The sequence below is a fragment of the Schistocerca cancellata genome, chromosome 7, assembly GCF_023864275.1.
Source record: "Schistocerca cancellata isolate TAMUIC-IGC-003103 chromosome 7, iqSchCanc2.1, whole genome shotgun sequence".
Lineage (NCBI taxonomy): Eukaryota > Metazoa > Arthropoda > Insecta > Orthoptera > Acrididae > Schistocerca > Schistocerca cancellata.
The window spans coordinates 414,512,260-414,531,269 of NC_064632.1; positions in this window are offsets into that span (position 1 = coordinate 414,512,260).

Sequence of the window (19,010 nt, forward strand, 5' to 3'; positions counted from 1 at the left end):
GAGAAATGATTTTAAATTAAGTTTAAAACTTGCTTCGCTACTCGTCAGACATTCAATAAAGCTTTTACTAATAGATAGTTATTACTGTACCTACATAATGCACTAACCATCAGCTAATTAAGAACTTCCGCTGACCCTTTATAGATCTCATTAGTTTTTCGCAGATACTTTGATCTAATATCAAATGACATGGAAGTATTTGTATGTAATACATTCTAGACATATCAAACTGTCTGTATGGGAAACGATGTATTGTGTGGAAAATATTCCAGATTTTTCTTTCTTGGTCAATCCGGTTTCGCAGCACCAGAAACAAATATTCTTGGTTTCCCTGTTCAGATAAGATATCTGCTCCAGAATTTCCCTCACAGGAAAAATCTAATCCATTCCGACCCTGATATATTCTTTGCTTCTCTGTTTGGATAAGATATCTGCTTCAGAATTTCCCAAGCGCAAATAATATAATCCATTCCGACGCTGATCTGCCTGAATGTCCATCGCATTTGAGCACTTTTAGTTTTCACGTCACCAACAAATTGTCAAACTCAATGAAAATTTTATTCATTTTCTTCGAACAAACATGTAGCTCGAGAGCGTTTTACGAAATAATTTATCTACTGCTTTGCGTCCTTAAGAAAACATTTTAATTGAGAAACGAAGGAAACTGAGTGCAATGGTCAGGAAAATTGTGTGGGAGTTGTTCGCATCTTCCGATGGTGACTTCAGGAAACAATGAGAGGAAAAAGTTTCATCGCTGAGCGTGTACCTTAGAAATCTAGTTACGCTATCAAAGAGCGAGTTGAAGAACCAAGAAAAATGCTGTTAGCGAACTCTTGTTCTTCCGCGATGAAATTCTAAAAACTTTGTTCATATTTTAGTCGGGTCGGCGGTCGGCGCCAAGTGTTGGGCCTGCTGAATTATTACTTCATAACTGGGACGAGGATTTTTGTTAAAGAGCGTTACGGAGCAGCGCAAAATTTAAGCACTAAAAATTCATGCAGGCTCGGATCAAAGAAGAATGAAATTTCACTCGACGATGGCTGTTCCGGAGTTAGGTAAAGAGTGGAAAAAAATACGCGAGCGAAGCGTACAACGCGGAAGGAACAGAAGTGGCGAAATTAGAGGTGAAAAAAAAACGCGAGAGCTTGTAGAAAAAATGGCAAATGCTGTCATACTCTGCATTAGTGACCCGTTCGTTCTGTGTTGAATGCCATCATGATAAAGTAATGTTGTCTTCAGTTTTATGTACTATTGTATCATAAACAAATTTATCGTTATATTAGTTTTGCTTAATGCTTCATATTATGTACACTGTAAGTCAAAAAATTTCCGAGACTGATTTTATTTCTGGCGCATAAGCGACTTCAGCGCAGTAAGCATGGTGGCAGCTTGAAGTAACAACCGTAAACAACAGATGTGCATTCCACCTGTCAGACGTTCGCAGACAGTGTTAAATAGCGGACGTTCGTCCGTAGGGTCTCAGTACTGATGTGTCATAAATCGCACTGAGGCAACATTTGTCTCTAAATGGAGTTTTCAAGGTATGGTCCAGAATCTTTTGAAGAAAAGTGTGTGCAATGTTTGTCCCGCACACCATGATTGCCGAACATAAACAGTGAGGCTTGGAAGCGTGTGGCGAACTGATTGAAGTACAAAAATGAGACAATTCTTTCCTTAAAGAAATCATCACAGGTCCTTCTTTGATTTTATCAATAAAAACATACCACAAAGGGAAAAACTATTGGAAGAGTCAAGGCTTTGACGACATAGCAGACATTCCAGGTAATATTACACGTAGGCTGAACAACATCCTAAATATGGCCATGTATGTTTCACATGGTTATATGAAAGTTCTGTGTGTTGTATTCAATAGAGGGGAGATTGTGTAGAACGACTAAATGATTCATACAATCATCTTAACTTTTCTCTGTTTTGTAGTAATCCACTGTCGAAACTTTTTGGACAGAGGAAGTGTGCAGTCTACTGTTGGTAATTTGAATCTCGATAAATCTTTTTTTGTTTTATTGTTTTTATAAATCAAAATAGTCGTCAAGATGCTGCGAAAAATCTCGTAATATCGAAGAAGTACTTTTTGTTTTGGTAAATCTTGACAAACAGCGTTGTAAACACTCTACAATTAGAAGTCAGTGGCTGTGTTAATATTCAGTAATACGAATTGTTTCTTCTGTTCTGCAGGTAATTATTTCTTTATTCAACTCTTCATGGCACTGCTTTGTTTTCTCAACGATTTATAGCTAACTACAATACATAAATCAGTAGTAAAAGAAAAGTTCAAATGGCTCTGAGCACTATGGGACTTAACGTCTCAGGTCACCAGTCCCCTAGAACTTAGAACTACTTGAACCTAATTAACCTAAGGACATCGCACACATCCATGCCCGAGGCAGGATTCGAACCTGGGACCGTAGCGGTCGCGCGGCTCCAGACTGAAGCGCCACTCGGGCCGGCAATCAGTTGTAAAAATGACTTGAAGAAAGCAGACGTGTTTGACTTCGGCGGAAAACAAGCAGGTTATTGAGGCAGCGGGAAACGAAGGGACGCAGGGAAAACTTTCGGGATTTCGTAACGAATGCTGTCGAGAGTCCTGAAGCGGAAAGATAAGATGGCTGGAAAAGTATCATAATGAGTGAGGAAGCGGACACGGCGAAGTGGTTTCCCGCGTCTTGAAGAAAGCTTATTGAAATGGCATAGTCAATGTATAGAATTAAACGTATCTGTTGGAGGTTACATGGGTAAAAACTAAAGTTATCTTATTTGCTGTTAGTCCGGTAATTGAAACGTCAGCTGCTAAATATATAGAAAAAGACGAGTAGAAGGTACGAGTGTTGATTATAGTTCGTTCAGCACGGAAAAATGAGTGACATGTTAATTTCTAATGATTAGTAAGCATTCCCAGAAACGTTTGTGATTGAAATGTCAAACTAAATAAAGTAATAATTAAACTGAGGTTAGTTGTCATTTTCTGCTTCAGTTTGCAAAAGAAATACAGATATTATTGGAACTACAGTACAATTTATTTATGTATACTTGATTTTCTCCTGGTTCCATCTAGATCAATGAAACTTCCGTTAAAACGAGCATCCAATTATTCGAATATTTCATTACGTTCCCGGAACGCCGAAATGTCGACTGTAATTTGACAGACTCTTGTCAAGCCCCAACCTTTCACTCCAGTGCACTTGGATCCATACTCGTTAGCGATGGAGGTAAGTCTGAAACGTGTATTCCAATGAATCCATGTATTCTCCCGGTGGTCCCTGTTTTTTTGCTGTACACGTGATTTCATATATTGACGTCCGTTAATTTGAAGTCAAGGTAGATTCGAATCTGACGCCACCGGAAACAGATTTTAAGTTACTTTCATTTAAAAAGCTTTCAGTTGCACCACAAATGACAGTGAAATCGTTAAATTTCTCCTGCATGCCTGGCATGCCTGCATAATTTGCTGCCATGGCACTCATGGAAGATGGATAAAGCGATGTGATTACTTTACAGAATGAATGTTTAACTCTCAATTTCGGCGTATTCAGCTTTGAAATTTTCTTGAAAATTACGGGCTGATTCGAATGAACAGCTGGTTCGAATCTATTGCTGAGATTGAAGGGCCAATAGTAGGTGAGTGTTGTCATACTACAACAAAACACCCTCAGTCACAAGTCTTAGTCGCTTATTCCTGATAGCAAGGCGATGACAGATTTGAATATGACGTGCTGGTCATTGTTAATCCTTTTCCACGAAATTTTCCTGCCGATGGATGAATACTAAAGAGCTACGGAGCTACGGGGACCCTTTCGCTTCTGGATGGTGACAGTGAACCCATATTTCATTACTAGTAACAGTTCTGAATAGATATCCATTATCCTTAACCTGGAAACAACTCGAAAGTTCCTCACAGCGACAATTTATCAATTTGGCAGACACTATAGTGAATCATAGCATATCATGGACAATACTGCATGGTGAATCAAAGCTCTTCGAAGCGGCAATGTTTTCTTTAGTAACTACGTGGTGTGCCTGACACGGCGCGCAACGTCCTTCGCAGAAGTTAAACTTCTTTTAACCTTTCCGAACAACTCGTAAACTTACTGCATCGACACAACCGAATCACTCTGATGTGCTTTCATCCTGTGTTACTTCTCCATAGGTTTAACTGCTTCACTACGCAGAAAGTGTCACAGATTTCTGCTCGAAAGTGGTTGAGCCGACGATGGCGCAGCCATCTTTGGAATGACATAGTTTCCTCTCCTGTGATGCACCATCGGGCTACCTACTTTTGTTTCCCAACAGCCAAATTTATAGTACAACTTGCAGGATATTTATTGCACTTTTAAGGTTTTCAATTGATTCACCCTCGTACAAATACGCACGGGGCTGCGACTCGAACCAGTAGCCTATCATTCAGTAATGTTCCCCTTTACTGAGCTAGACGCGACCCTCTAACAGCGCTTAGAGCTTCATTTCTGCCAGAAAAAGGTAACGTTTCAGTTGCGAATCTCGATCTGGCACACAGTTCAACCCTCTCAGAAATTTTTAAAACGGATAATACTCTGTTCCAGAGACAACCTTAATACTGAAAATCATAATCATATTTGCAGAACCGGTAATCTGCTTTGTTTTAATAGCAACTTCATAATCATTATGTATGTCTTTCTTGGTACTCATTATTCTACTTTATGTTTTGACACTTATTAAATACTAAACCAGTAAAATTTTTCGACATCGTAAACGCGCCAATTTGATTTGGTATATTAATGTTAACTGATACACGCCCTTATCTCAGGTCACAGGTCTGAAACTCGTCCCCTATTGACGGATGCAAAACATATGGCAGGGAATTTATCTAATATCTTGAGATAGCAAAGTATGTAAGCATATTATCTGTGCCACTTATAGTTTACCAGAAACATAAACTTTTTTATAGAAAAGTACATACTTTTCCCTCATGTGTATTTTGGAAGAAGACGTTGTTGCCTAAAGGAAAAAGTGGCAAGAACCACAGTCTCAAACGGTAAATTTAGAGGCGCACATCCAGATATCTTGGGGAGGTGGATATGAAGAAAAATCAAAGCACAAATACTTAAGAAATACACAGACGGAATAAACCGCAACACTGAAATATAACTGGTGTAGAGTAAATACATTTCGTGAATTCACTTGCGAAGATAATATATTTGAGGGATTAACATTGCACGATCACAACTTAATGTAATCAAAAAACAAGCCATTTAAAATGTGAAATGATGGTATAGTAAAAACTGTTGTAACCATCAGAATGTTGAATGCAGGCATGGAAACGTGTATGCATTGTGTTGCATAGTTGCAGGATATTTTGTGGGGTGGACTTCCATGCCTGTTTCTCCTCGTTAATCAGTACAGGGACTGTTATTGCTGTTTGTGGATGACGGTGGAGTTGTCGTCCGATGGTATCCCCTATGTGCTCGACTGAAGACAGATCTGGTGGTGGAGCAGGCCAAGGCAACATGTCAGCACTCTGTTGAGCATGTTGGGTCACAACGGCGGTATGTGAACGAGCCTTATCCTGTTGGAAAACACCCCCTGAATGCTGTTCGCGTACAGCAGCCGGCCGCCGTGGCCGAGCGGTTCTAGGCGCTTCAGTCTGAAACCGCGCGACCGCTACGGTCGCAGGTTCGAATTCTGCCTCGGGCATGGACGTGTGTGATGGCCTTAGGTTAGTTAGGTTTAAGTAGTTTTAAGTTCTAGGGGACTGATGACCTCAAAAGTTAAGTCCCATAGTGCTCAGAGCCATTTGAACCATTTTTGTACAGCAGTACAACAGGTCGAACCACAAGATAGACGTACAGAATTCCAGTCGGCGTGTGTGGGATAAGCGCGAAGGCGCTACTGTTGTAATACGAAATCGCACACCACACCAATTTTCCACGTGTAGATCAGGTATGTCTAGCACGTAGACAGGTTGGTTGCAGGCTCTCAATTGGCCTCCTCCTAATCAACACACGTCCATCACTGGCACTGAGGCAGAAACAGCTTCCATCATAAAACACAGCAGACCTCCAACCTGCCCTCCGATGGGCTCTCGCTTGCCACCACTAAAGTCACAAATGGCGGTGATTCGATGTCAGTGGAATGCACGGTACAGGACGCCTGGCTCGGTGTTGTCCTTGAAGTAACCGTTTTGTAACATTTGGTTGTGTCACTGTGGTGCCAAGTGAAGCTCAAATTGCTGCTCCAGATGCTGTACGATGCACCAGAGTCATATAGCGAACACGAGGGTCTTCTGTCTTAGTAGTTCCATGTGGCTGTCCGCAGCCCGGTCTTGTTGCGACCATACATCCTCGTCACCAACTCTGACAGTAGTCATGGACACAGGCTACTTTCTTGCCAAGCCTTTCTGCAATACCGCTGAAGGAGCATGCAGCTTCTCGAAGCCCTATTACACGACCTCGTTCAAAGTCAAAGAAGTGATGATAATGATATCCTTTTCGTATTTAAGGATTTCTTTACCGACATCAACTCACCACGTCCATGCTCAAAAGTAACCAACGCGCACCAACGTTACAGCGTGTATTTAACCCTAACCTGAGTTGCATTTCCATTGTGGCACTACCAGCGTGACTCTTATGTGACTGACGCGAAACATAAATAGACATCATCTTTCAGTTTTAGAAGCATGCCTTCGAAGTTTCATTTATGTCGCACAACACCCTTTTGGTGTTGCGATGCTTTTTACTTCAGTGTATATTCGATGTTAACGAATTTCTCTTCTTTACAAACTCTTTTCTTTCCATTGCCATCTACATTTTATATCCTCTTTATTTCGGCCGTCATACGTCATTTTAGTGCCTAAATAGTAAAACTCATCTGTTACTTTCAGTGCCTCATTTCCTATCACAATTTCCTAAACATCCCTTGATTCAGTTCAACTACATTACATTACCTTTGTTTTAATTTTGTGGATTTTCATTTGATAACTCCATTTCACGAAACTATCCATTCCGTTAAACAGGTTATCCAAGTCCCTTTCCGTCACTGGCAGAATTATAAAGTTATTTCTCTCTTAACTTCAGTAGCCTTTTCGGTTTCTTCTTGATGTTCTTCACTGTTGGGACTGAATAAAGTCGGGAATAGGCTACAACCTTGACTCTCACACTCCGCAACAACTGGTTACCTTTCACGTGCTACTGATAAAACTACAACCTGATCTCAGCATTAGCTGTAAATAGTCATTGTGTCTCTGTTTTCATCGATGATAACTTACAAATATTAAGGAGTGTGTTATCGTCAAAACTGTCGGAAGCTCTTTATCAATTCACAAGTACTATAAATGTAGGTCTTTCGTAAACTTCTCTTCTGAGTTAAGCTACATCATTATAATGAAATTTTCCTACGGGCAGTCCAGTGTAACTTGACTTTTGCGTTTTTCGAAGGAATTTAAAAAATACAATAAGTGACGCTCATGTGATAATTATTTTTGTTCTTTCCGAAAACTCACCGAAACTGCTACCATCTCTAATTGTCTCCTCCAGTGATCTTTGGTGATTTACGGCATATCACAGATCGCTTGAGTAAAAACATACCTGTGGGAAGAAAAAAATATATTAATCTATGAAAGTTCACGGAGGATTTTTGTAGTTACATCCATAAAAATATTCGATACATGCTGCTGTTATGTGTAATATTGTAATTACTGTCTTTGTTTTCATATTAACTGCAGAGTTCTCAGTTTAATCACATTTTGTCTTATTTGAACAGATAATCGTTTTTGACTTTATAGCCATTGTTGTTGTGGTCTTCAGTCCTGAGACTGGTTTGATGCAGCTCTCCATGACACTCTATCCTGTGCAAGCTTCTTCATCTCCCAGTATCTACTGCAAACTACATCCTTCTGAATCTGCTTAGTGTATTCATCTCTTGGTCTCCCTCTACGATTTTTACCCTCCACACTGCCCTCCAATGCTAAATTTGTGATCCCTTGATGCCTCAAAACATGTCCTACCAACCGATCCCTTCTTCTAGTCAAGTTGTGCCACAAACTTCTCTTCTCCCCAATCCTATTCAATACCTCCTCATTAGTTACGTGATCTACCCACCTTATCTTCAGCATTCTTCTGTAGCACCACATAGCCATTACCAGATCTTAAAAACATGAACGACACGCACAAACGCAGCCATCGCTTCTACATCACGACGGGTGCCGAAAAGTTATGCCTCCGAAAGTTTTATATGAGAACTCTCAAAGCTTTTCATACAAAACAAACATTATTAACATTCTACATCTTTATTCTCCATGTCTACACGTTAGCAACCTTCTGCCTGAAGAGGACTCCGAACTGTAGCGTGTAATATGGCTGTGTGTTTTGAATTCGCAGCGTTCGTCTACATACGGAGTACCCTTTCCTTCAGCATTACAGTGCTAGACCACACACAAGCACTGCGACATCTGAAACAATCCTATGGCTTGGGTTCACTGTCATCCATCTTCCTCAACATGCTCTCAATTTGGTTACATCCAACTTCCATCTGTTTGCAAAAATTAAAGAACCCTTTCGAGGACTTAAATTTGATATTCACGAAGCGCTGCAAGCAGATGTGAGGCTGTGGTTCCGTCAACGAAGTCAAACACTTTACAGTGATGGTTTCAATGAACTGGTATCTCGTTGGGAGAAATTTGTTCGTCGCCAAGATTGCTGTGTTGAGAAATAAATACGTAGACATGAAGAATAAAGATATAGAATATTAATAACGCACATTTTATTTAAAAAGCCTCAAGAGTTTTCATATAAAAAATTCGGAGGGATTACTTTTCAGGACGCCCTAGTACCAGACCGCCATATAAGAACAGTTATAGGCTGCCTACCTACCGGATGTCATGGGCAACAAAAAATTAAATTTTCAATGAGTCACGTAATTACTGGACGGATTTAAAATTGCTGTCATAAACTGCTCATTAAGTGGTAAATTTTCCTTGAGTGTTTCTTTCACGAGTGGCACAGGACATCTGTGAAGTTTGGGACGTAGGAGATGAGGTACTGGCGGAATTAAGTCCCGTCTTGGAGGACTAAAAATTGAGCAGCCATACGTTCCACTGATGGACGTATGCGGATGACCTCCTGCTTCTCGCAAGCTCGCTCACGGAAATACTCGAAGCCATAGCAAGGATCCAACATTGCGGACTATTGCGGGGTAGTCACTTCAACATTACCAGATCGATGATCATGAACACTGGACAGGGTTCAAAAGGCTCTAAGTCCCCAAGACTTAGAACTACTTAAACCTAACCTAAGGTCATCACACACATCTATGCCCGAGACAGGATTCGAACCTGCGACAGTAGAAAAAGCGCCGTTCCGGACTGAAGCGCCTACAACCGCTCGGCCACAGCGGCCGGCATTCCAAGACGAAGGACCACTACTGTTGCCCCTCCGTTAACTTGGTCTCGACTTTAGCAACTGCAGCCACTGCAGTGCGCCAAAAACGTACCGCCGGTTGCTACAGTACATCCGTTAGCACAATAGCTACCACTTCCTGCGTAGCCTAAACCAATGACAGAGCGTGATATATCCACACATACATGGCACCTAAATTGGCCCATATCGCCCACGTACTCCCTCTACCATCGATCCTAGGGCGTCAACTCCAACAGCGCCTCGGTTCTTCTTTTCGGCTGACACCAGCATCAAGTTCTGATAGAAGACCCACAGCCTCCCTCTTAAAGAAGGGTGCCTCGGTCTTGATCAGATTCGGGCCAGAACCAACTTATTACACTACTGGCCATTAAAATTGCTACACCACGAAGATGACGTGCTACAGACGCGAAATTTAACCGACGGGAAGAAGATGCTGTGACATACAAATGATTAGCTTTTCGCAGCATTCACACAAAGTTTGGGCCGGTGGCGACACCTACAACGTGCTGACATGAGGAAAGTTTCCACCCGATTTCTAATACACAAACAGCAGTTGACCGGCGTTGCCTAGTGCAACGTTGTTGTGATGCCTCGTGTAAGGAGGAGAAATGCGTACCATCGTTTCCAACTTTGATAAAGGTCGGATTGTAGCCTATCGCGATTGCGGTTTATCGTATCGCGACAGTGCTGCTCGCGTTGGTCGACGACGTTCGCAGCAGCATGGACTATTAGCTCGGAGACCATGGCTGCGGTTACCCTTGACGCTGCATCACAGACAGGAGCGACTGCGATGGTGTACTCAACGTCGAACTTGGATGCACGAATGGTAAAACGTCATTTTTTCAGATGCCTCCATTCGTCATCACCATACTGGCATACCACCCGGCGAGATGGTATGGGGTGCCACTGGTTACACGTCTCGATCTCCTCTTGTTCCCATTGACGGCACTTCGAACAGGGGACGTTACATTTCAGATGTGTTACGACCCGTGTCTCTACTCTTCATTCGATCCCTGCGAAACCCTACATTCAGCAGAATAATGCACGTCCGCATGTTGCAGGTCCTGTACAGGCCTTTCTGGATACAGAAAATGTTCGTCTGTTGCCCTGGCCAGCACATTCTCCAGATCTCTCACCAACTGAAAACGTCTGATCAATGGTGAGCGAGCAACTGCTCGTCATAATACGCCAGTCACTACTCTTGATGAACTGTGGTATCGTGTTGAATCTGCATGGGCAGCTGTAGCTGTGCACGCCATCCAAGCTCTGTTAGACTCAATGGCCAGGCGTATAAGGCCGTTATTACGGCCAGAGGTGGTTGTTCTGGGTTCTGATTTCTCAGGATGCATGCACCCAAATTGCGTGAAAATGTAATCACATGTCAGTTCTAGTATAATATATTTGTCCAATGAATACCCGTTTATCATCTGCATTTCTTCTTCGTGTAGCAATTGTAATGGCCAGTAGAGCAGAAACTGAGGAAAAGAACTTTTTGAAGGACATCATCATCTGTGTCTTTACTGCACTATTGATATTTCGTCCTTAGGCCGTTATCAAGTGATATTATGGCTTTAAGCCATGTCACCATAATGTAAGCTGACACCCAAATACGAATGCCCCAATCACTGACCAGCAGTGAGTAGGGCATACCATCAACCATCATCGTGAGGGTGAGCCACTGCTTCCGCTCGCGCAGAACCCTCTTTCTTGGCTCGTTAATAGGTGCTGCAGCTCACAGGGGCTCAGTCCCTCCAACAAGGAGGAGGAGGAGGATATTAGTGTTTAACGTCCCGTCGACAACGAGGTCATTAGAGACGGAGCGCAAGCTCAGGTGAGGGAAGGATGGGAAGGAAATCGGCCGTGCCCTTTCAAAGGAACCATCCCGGCATTTGCCTGAAGCGATTTAGGGAAATCACGGAAAACCTAAATCAGGATGGCCGGAGACGGGATTGAACCGTCGTCCTCCCGAATGCGAGTCCAGTGTGCTAACCACTGCGCCACCTCGCTCGGTCCCTCCAACAAGACTTGGTGCTCCGTGGAAGGTGACTAGAAGGCAGCGGACAACGATGCTGCCAGCCTCTCTATCTGGCGGCCATCGCCTCCCTCTGTACGGATACATCCACTGAAGGGTCCCACTGCTGGGCTATCATCTTCGACGTCAACGAGAATACTCTGGAGATTAATTAACAGAGCTACAGACCACCAGCTCACGCTGGCTGCGTTAGTGGTGCTACCGTGGCAGTCATCTGCCCGTGAGGGAGCAGGCTGATGTGTAATCCGTCCTGCCACCCCGAGAGAGCCTGCCGCTTTGGCATGCGCTCTGAAGGAGTGCCTAAACTGTCGAAGACCTGGGGAGGACAAATGTGTACTTGTGGCTAATAAATATGCAACTGACAGTGATGTTTTCTTAACGCTTTCAAGCACCTGACAAATCTTCAAATATCGCGTACCGCACGGTATAATCTAACGACCGTAGGGGCCTCCATAATTGTATTCTTGTGACTTGAAGCTTATTACAAGTTTCCTACTCTGAGGCTGCTTCAGTACCATTATCATTAGCCCAGCGTTGCTTTCCATACATTCATCTGTGTTACCGCAACATGCGTTTTGGGAAGGCTCCTGGTAGATTAATGCTGAGACTAATACAACATAGTTTTTTAAATTGTCAAGTTTCTCAGTCACGTATCACACTAACTCTCCTGATTAGCATTTAGCGGTGTTAGTTTCTTTGTATTCTATTACTTTCTTATCAGAATATCGCCTAGAGACATGTGTGATTACGTTCCACTGTTATACGAACTACATTCACTGCTATGTCACTTAGGCACTGTTATCTTGGATGTACACTACCGGCCATTAAATTTACTACACCAAGAAGAAATGCAGCTGATAAAGGGGTATTCATTGGACAAATATATTATACTAGAACTGACATGTGATTACATTTTCACGCAAGTTGGGTGCATAGATTCTGAGAAATCAATACCCAGAACAACCATCTCTAGCCATAATAACGGCCTTGATACGCTTGGGCATTGAGTCAAACAGAGCTTGGATGGCGTGTACAAGTACAGCTGCCCATGCAGCTTCAACACGATACCACATTTCATCAAGGGTAGTGACTGGCGTATTCTGACGAGCCAGTTACTCGGCCACCGTTGACCAGACGATTTCAGTTGGTGAGAGATCTGTACAATGTGCTGGCCAGGGCAACAGTCGAACATTTTCTGTATCCAGAAAGGCCCGTACAGGACCTGCAACATGCGGTCGTGCATTATCCTGCTGAATGTAGGGTTTCGCAGGGATCGAATGATGGGTAGAGCCACGGGTCGTAACACATCTGAAATGTAACGTCCACTGTTCAAAGTGCCGTCAATGCGAACAAGAGGTGACCGAGACGTGTAACCAATGGCACCCCATGCCATCACGCCGGGTGATACGCCAGTATGGCGATGACGAATACACGCTTCCAATGTGCGTTCACCGCGATGTCGCCAAACACGGATGCGACCATCATGATGCTGTAAATAGATCCTGGATTCATCCAAAAAAATGACGTTTTGCCATTCGTGCACCCAAGTTCGACGTTGAGTACACCATCGCAGGCGCTTCTGTCTGTGATGCAGCGTGAAGGGTAACCGTCTCCGAGCTGATAGTCCATGCTCGTGCAAACGTCGCCGAACTGTTCCCGCAGGTGGTTGTTGTCTTGCAAACGTCCCCAAATGCTGACTCAGGGATCTTGACATGGTTCACGATCCGTTGCAGCCATGCAGAGAAAATGCCTGTCATCTTTACTGCTAGTGATACGAGGCCGTTGGGATCCAGCACGGCGTTCCGTGTTACCCTCCTGAACCTACCGATTCCATAATCTGCTAACAGTCATTGGATCTCTACTAACGCGAGCAGCAATGTCGCGATACGATAAAACGCAATCGCGATAGGCTACGATCCGACCTTTATCAAAGTCGGAAACGTAATGGTACGCATTTCTCCTCCTTATACGAGGCATCACAACAACGTTTCACCAAGCAACGCCGGTCACCTGTTGTTTGTGTATGAGAAATCGGTTGGAAACTTTCCTCATGTCAGCACGTTGTAGGTGTCACCACATGCGCCAACCTTGTATGGATGCTTTGAAAAGCTAATCATTTGCATATCACAGCATCTTCTTCCTGTCGGTTAAATTTCGCGTTTGTAGCACGTCATCTTCTTGGTGTAGCAATTGTAATGGCCAGTAGTGTAGTTACTAAATGTGAACCAATAATATGTTTCTTAGAATTACTATGCTCATTTCAAAGAATCTATTTTTGAAATGTTTTATTTAAGACTTTTGTAAATTGGTTCAATGATAAAGTTGCAAATAAAAAATAATGATTTTTAAAACTAGAAGTATTTTTTTCTTTACTTATTTAAAAAGTGTCAAGTTCAGTCTACAGATCGTGTTTCTTTATCTCTACATGAGCGGTTTTGGGCCAGCTGTTCATGTTCAGAGTATTTGTTACAGCTACAGCAGAAATGTTCGAATGAGGAGCTTAAAGTTCACTTTCATAGCTTTCAGTTCCACATTCGACAAGTTACTCTGTAGCTGTAACAACTGATCTGAGAATGGGCAGCTGGATCGAACCCAGTGTTATTGAAGTTAAGGAAAATGATCTGGAGACTGAATTTGTACATCTTTTGTTAAAAATAATGATGTCATTGTTTAATAATAATTATTACGTCTTCACGGCTCCAGGCTATTTTGCTGTTTAAAATTACCATAGCACCATATCGTAATATATAACAAGGAAGTATTAATGATTGAAGTTTTATTTCTTTTTTTTAATGTCCCTCCCTTTAGGTCCATGTTCCGCAGATCGTTTAAAGTACTAGCCTCTAACTCCTGATCTGCTGCACATTGGATCTGGCAACGCTAGTCATTCCCTATATTGTACGGTCTCTGCCAGACGGTAAGTGCTGTACCAGGTATTACTGACGGCAGATATTTAGCTGCAGCTGGAAGCCGGATTTCGCAGGCAATCAAAGTTCCAGTTGAACGTGAAATGAATTATCTGTGCTGAGCTGTCGTGCAGATAATTAGCAGTCTATGTGGAACGCGCCAACATGTTTTTAGAGTTTTAGCTGTGAAGTCGCGTCGAGCGGAAAATAACTAACAAGCCGAACAAGTGCGCGATTAAAGAACACACAAAATTTCCCGTGACGATAAAAAGTTCCTGGTATCACGGCGAACAGCAAAAACATGACTCTGAGGTAGAGAATGATAGTGGGTAAATGACAATCGAATTTTGTATACTAAACTGGGCCAATACGGCATCCTGTTTATCGGTGGTCTTTTGACTGATAATAGTGTAAGAAGATACAGTTTTGTAATAAGTTTATTCATTTTCCACAGTCACAGTAATATTTCAAAGTGCTGTTTCGTAGTTTCTGTGTAAACACGACCAGGTACCACAAAGCTCTGTGTGATCTGTTCGATCATCCCCGGTGTATTTTGAACAATGTGACAGACTCTTATCATGAGGTCGTCTTCAGTCTTGTCCGATTTATCATGACCCCAGAAGAAGAATTTGAGTTCATGATCTGACCACGTAACAAGACACTCCTTTTAGCGAATGTCAGAAGCAGAAAAAGACGAACGAGATGTGAAAAACAAGCCCGGCTGCGTCGATTATGGACAACTCATGTACAAGTAGAAGTACAATTATACAAAAGATTTTAGTTGGCGGCAACGAGGCCTGATCTCAAGTTCCAGTTCTACATCCACATACACATTCCGCAAACCACCATACGGTGCATGATGGAGGGACACTTGCACTACTGCTAGTTATCAACTTTCCTATTCCACTCGTAAATGTAACGAGGAAAAAACGATTGTCTACATGCCTCAAAACGAGCCCTGATTTCTCTTAATTTCTCTTCGCGGCGGTTACGCGGTATGTACGTTGCGGCAGTACGATCGTTTTGCAGATTGTATAAGGGTACTATACAGTATTCTTCCCTTCCAAGTCTTCTTCCCTCACACAATTCCTATTTGCTCACGGAAAATCTCCGTAAAACTAGCATACTGATGAACTCATGTACACTAAGAGCAAATGGGAAATCGTACAACAAATCGGGATGTACAGAGCTTAGACAAAGTAAGAAAATAACGTGAAAAATGCATGCTTGAACATAAATGGAGATGCTAGCCAAGCCTGCAGGTTGAGCTGTTGTATCTGACCAAGAAGGGAATCTGTGTAATGTCGTCAATACGTTGCCAGTGTGTGTCGTGGTCACAAGTGTTCTGAAAAATTGTGAGTGCCTTATGTCGGAGCTAAGTGACTTCGAATGTGGCCAAATTATTGGTGCTAGTGTGGTGGGTGCCCCGTAATCAAGAAAGCCAAAGTGTTCGGTATTTCAGGAGGCACCGTATCAAAGACTTATACCGAATACAGAAAAAGTGGCAAAATATCTTTCCTTACGTCAGAACGCGTACAAAAGTGTGTGTTGAGTGACGGTCGGTCGATGAAGAGGATTATAACGGGAAAGAAGAGGACGACAACTGCAAAAGTCACTGCAGAGCTCAATGTTGCACACACGAATCTTTACAGCACTAAAACAAATCCGAAGGGAGCTTCATAAACAGGAAAATTCAGGGAGGGCTGGAATTTTAAAAGCACTTGTGAGTGATTCAAATGTTCGTAACAGGAAAGTGATGTGCCGAACCACAAAACGAACTATGGAGCACTGGAATGAAGTTATTTCGTCCGAAGAGTCTTTTTTCATATTGCTTCCGGTGTTTGGGCGAGTTTATGTCCCAAGGGTGAAACGTGGGGGGGGGGGGGGGGTTCAGTGATGATTTTTCCCACCATATTGTGAAACTCCATGTGCCTCGTGGTTACTTTTGAACCTTGCATTATTTACGAGGATTATATGTCAATTTTTGTTGATCAGGTCGATCAAATGGTATAATGTTTTCCCCTCAACGACGACGGTGTGTTCCAAGACGGCAAGGTCCCTGCGCAGACAGCTCACATCGTCCAGGACTGCTTTTGTGAACAAGAGGACGAATTGTCGCACCTTCGCTGTCTATAACAGCCATCAGATCTCAAATTATTGAGCAGTTGTGGCCTACTCTGAAAATCATGGTGCAGAATCGCTATTCAACTTCATTATCGTTACCTCAACATGCCACAATTTTTCAGGAATAATGGTATCAAGTTCCTTACTGGAAACCGTACAAGACCCGTATTTCTCGATTCAGAGACGACTAGAGGCCCTTTTGATTGCAAAATTGTTTTCTTACACCGTATTAGGCATTGTAATGTGTGTCTGGTTTTCCCATATTTTTGCGCATCTCTCACAAAAACAGGGTACGCTGGAGTACTTGATCAAGATGAAAGTTGTGACAGGACTTTTGATTACAGTCGCCTACCAATTCGCTGCGAATCTCTGCTGATCAGTCTTCACAATGTTTAGAAAGTAAATTGTAGGACTCACTCATTTCAAGTTTTAGTCTCATAAATAACACAGGCCAACGATGGAAAAACATTTTTGCTGAAAATGTTTTTTATGATGGGAAATCCAAATATGATACTTAAAAAACAGTATCACCCAACATTTCTTCACTTTTTCAGTTAAATTTATTAAGTTAAGCGATTTTATAAAGAATTTAACAGCTTTTATTGAGTTAAAATAATTTAAAAACTAGGTGTAATGAATGTAGATGACGCTGGTAGCACTGCTGAAAAACATTTGCTGGCGAAAAGGTCGATTCTATTTTTGTGTTAACAGATGGTGTTTTGTTTACTGTCAACGTAACCTCACTTTCCCGTTTCCTGTATATGTGCTCAGAACAATGTCTAATCGTGGATGTAAGAAATCTTGTTATATTTGTGGTGAATTTGTGGTTAAAAAACACCAAAGAAACATCACAGACTTCGTGAAAAAGGTTTAGCTATCATACTTTGGAACTAAACTTGGTGATCAAAATAAATCTTGGGCGCCGCATAAGGAATGTTTTGTGTGTGTTGATCTGAGAAAATGGTCCAAAAAGGAGAAACAAAGATTTAGATTTGCTGTTCCTATGATATGGCGGGAGACAAGAAATCATTACGATGATTTCTACTTTTACAGTGTTGATATTACGGGCCATAATTCGAAAAACAAGAAGGTAATAAGCTACCCCAACCTTTCGTCCGCCATCCGACCAGTAAGGCATGGTGTAGATTTGCAGTTTCCTGGAGCATCAGATGATTTAAATTCTATTCCAACAGAAGTATTTTCTGATGTACAATCTGATTTAGATGAAGTAGATGATGATGAATTCCGTTGTAAACCTGAAATCTTAGAGCCCAAATTGTTTACTCAGACCGAGCTCAACGATTTGGTTCGGGATCTGGGCTTAACAAAAGAAAAATCTGAATTGCTTGGCGCTAGATTAAAAGAAAAGAACTTATTGGCGTATAAATCACGCTTATGTTGTAGCGTTTCATTAATTTCCTATCAAAGTAAAAAAGTTTATCAAAAAAAATTTTTTATTTGGCCTGTGTAACACGAGGGTTGACTGAAAAGTAACGCCTCCACCTTCGTACCTCTTCAACAGTTTGCAGCATTGGTATGTGACAGGACTGGCTTGTTCCGTAGCCTCTTCTCTACTGCTGCAGCTGGCGGGAAGCCTTAGAATTGCACGGTTGTGTTGTTATAGTGTAAAGTATTTAACCCTGCGAGAATATTCGGTCAATGCGATTTAAGCATCGTGCAGTCATCGAATTCTTGACAAGAGAAGGTGTTATCTTAAAGGACATTCATCAGAGAATGAAAGAAGTTTTTGGTGATTATGTTGATGTGAATACTGTGCGTCGTTGGGCGAGTAAGTTTGAAGATGTTGAGGCAGGAACATCTGTCCTGCGTGAAAAACAAAGAGCTCGACGTCCTGTGGCAGCAACCACCGAGTTTCACAAGCTTAATATTGACAGATTGATTCAGGACGATCGTCGTATCACTTATAGAGAAATTGCAAGCACAATCGACATTTCACAAGAATGTGTGGGTCACATTATTGCTTTGTTTGGCTATCGGAAAATCTGCGCACTATGGGTACTCCAGATGCTGACTCCTGAAATGAAAGCGTTCAGACTTGAATTTTGCCAGGAACTCCTCTCGAGTTATGAGAATGAAGGTGACGCCTTTCTCCATTCAACTGAGACAGGAGACGAAACGTTGGTACGCCATAACGACGTTGAGAGAAATGTGGGACTGTGGTTGCGGAAACAGAGTGTCGACTACTTCCGTGACAGCCTCAGAAAACTTGTTCATTGTTGGCAGAAATGTATCCAGTTGTCTGGTGATTATATGGAAAAGTGAATATTGGTAATTAAAGATTACATTCTAAGGATTATTCCTGCGTTTGATTTATTAAAATATTCCCATCCAAATCCAATTAACGAAGGTGGAGGCATTACTTCTCATTGAACCCTCGTACATAAAATTTGGCAATAAATGTAACTGTGATCGTGTTTGTTAGTAGGCGTGGTAATTGTTAACAAAAAATTAGATCCAACGACATGAGTCCCATAACTAGTCCACTTCCGAGATTTTTACAAACTACGATTGCAAAAGCAG